The sequence below is a fragment of the Taudactylus pleione genome, unplaced genomic scaffold (genome assembly GCF_031769625.1).
Source record: "Taudactylus pleione unplaced genomic scaffold, aTauple2 ptg000189l, whole genome shotgun sequence".
In the NCBI taxonomy this organism is placed as follows: domain Eukaryota; kingdom Metazoa; phylum Chordata; class Amphibia; order Anura; family Myobatrachidae; genus Taudactylus; species Taudactylus pleione.
Genome location: NW_028284591.1, coordinates 817,604 through 820,191, shown reverse-complemented (window position 1 = coordinate 820,191; position 2,588 = coordinate 817,604). Strand labels below are relative to the sequence as shown.

Sequence of the window (2,588 nt, the reverse complement as noted above, 5' to 3'; positions counted from 1 at the left end):
ATTCTTCCTTTGTTATAATATTCCTTTGTAAACCATACATTAGAATTGTTCTCAATTCTTCTGTGTATTCTTCTGTTGGATCTTTTTCTAATTTTTCATAGGAATTTGCATCATCAAGGAGTCTACATGTTTCTTTGAGGTAGTATGTATGGTCCATGATAACCAAACCCCCCCCTTTATCAGCTGGTTTTAGAACTATTTCCTGACTTTCTCTCAGGTTCTTCAGGGCTTCTTTTTCTTTGTTACTGAGGTTCTGTTTCTTAATAGTTGGATACTTTGCCTCATTACTGCAAAGATCTTTTTTCACCATTTCATAAAAAATATTTAAATGATTCCCTTTTGATTCTAATGAGTAGTAAACAGATTTGCCCTTCAGACCAGATTTCGAAATTGGAGCACTATAGTTCTTAAGAGGTGCTGATTCCTTCCTTAAAAAGTGTCGTTTTAATGTGAGATTCCTCACAAATTTATTTAAATCAATAAATGTGTCGAATTTGTTCATGTTTCTCGTCGGTGCAAAATTCAATCCTCTGCTTAGTAGTGTTATCTCAGAATTGTTCAGTGTATGCCGGGATATATTAAAGATGCCTTTAGTTTTGGGATCTATTGAAGGTTTCTCCTTTTTAGGTTTCTTCCTCCTCCTGCCCCCCCCGTTTTCCTCTTCTTCTCTGTACCTTCTTTTCAGGGGGGAGGTTGTTCTTGTAGTTTCTCTGAACAATGTATTCCTGTTGCTTGTGTAATTCTGGGCTGGTGATAAAAAAAGTTCGTTGTCACTGTTAGAATCCAAACGTTGTAGTGCAGAGAACCTATTCTTAGATTTGGATTCAATAGGTGCATATTGTGTGTTGAAATCCTTATTTCTTCTATAGCTAGTTTTTCTCATATTGCCTGTTCTCCAACTGGGTCGTTCTCCTAATTCATATCTGTTAACAGTCCTTTCTTGCTTCTGGAACCTACTCCAATTCTAGTGGTCATGAGAAACAAATCAAGAAATCCCTCCAAAAAAATTGGAATATCCTTCTGATGGACCCTATTCTTAACAAGATTTTACCTCCCAGACCTCAAATTGTTTTTAGAAAATCAAGGAATTTGAAAGATTTATTAGCGCCAAGTATGCTAAGGGATAAGGACAAAACAACTAAGAATAGTTTGCAATGTAAGGGTAGCTACAAGTGTGGCCGTTGCAATATTTGCAAATACCTCCATCCAAAAAGAAAAACCTTCATGAATTCAGATGGATCTAAGGAATACACTATAAAGAATTTTATGAACTGTAATTCGACATCAGTAATATATCTGTTAGAATGTACCTGCGGACTGAAATATGTTGGTAAAACTAAAAGACCCTTGAAAATGAGGATTCAGGAGCACATCCGAAACATTAAGAATCAAGTAGAGGGACATGCAGTCTCCAAACATTTTTTAACAGAACATAACTCTAATGCTGAGGAGATTACTTTTAAAGCCATTGAACATGTGACCTTAGGAGAGAGAGGAGGGGATTTGGGCTATCTATTATCAAGAAGAGAGATGTTCAGGCTGTTTGAATTGGACACACTGGCACCAAAAGGCTTCAACGAATACTACGAAATTGCTCCCTTTTTATGACACATTCAATTCCCATCTACTATTATACCTCCCCATTGGAGGGATGGGCCTGACCAGTACCTCTAGGGGTGAACTCATTGGGAAGATCAGGTTAGTAGAAATATTTTGGCAGCACTCAACCCCCCCCCCCACTTCTTTTGCAGATTATATTTGCTGTCATACCATCATGTATGAGCCCAATCTCGTCTGATCTTGGAAGCAAGGCATGATTGGGCCAGGTCAGTACTAAGCAGGGTAACCTCTTAGGAATACCTGGTGCTGCAAATATATGTTGAATCTGCAATGAATACAAGGTGGCATGGCCTAAAAAAGGGAATTTGAATGTACCTGCATCTCTTGGAGATACATATACAACTATACCAATCTATACAAGCTCCAATTATGGGACTGGGAGCTTAGTATTATTGGGCCTGATTAGTACTAAGATTGGTGACATCTTAGGAATTCCAGGTGTTGTATTGATCCTGCACTGGTTCTACATGTCAAGAAGAAGAAGAACCCAAGAATAAGAAAACTAGTAACATTATCGAAGATTTCATTCTGAACTCATGGACATATTTATTATGAACTATGGATTTTATTCAGAACATTATACGAACTATATCTCTATTTATCACATATGAACTTATTGCAATGGACCCAACCCCTAATATGTATAAATACCCTCTCATTTCACATTACACTATATCATAATATGCACTAGTATGCAAGTTGTTTTTCTATATATAATTTATTTTATTCTTATTTATTTCATCTATGTCCTATAGTGGATCTCTAATGGCATTATATTTCTGTTAAAACATTCAAAATGTGCCACTGAATATACTTCCATTCATAACCTTATACTTTTGATACCAACTCTAATATCAATTCTCTATTTTAGAAGAAACCGGAGACTTTTCCCTTTTTATTTCATAAAGATGGGCGGAAGTTATCCCCACCATGTACAACAGAAGGGCGGAAATGATGTACTGGTAGAA

At 36.5% G+C, this 2,588-nt stretch overlaps 1 pseudogene; it reads left to right on the top strand.

The window, feature by feature from the left end:
* The first annotated feature begins 1,756 nt into the window (after positions 1-1,756).
* LOC148519490 (5S ribosomal RNA) lies at positions 1,757-1,875 on the top strand (annotated as a pseudogene).
* The last annotated feature ends 713 nt before the right edge of the window (positions 1,876-2,588 follow it).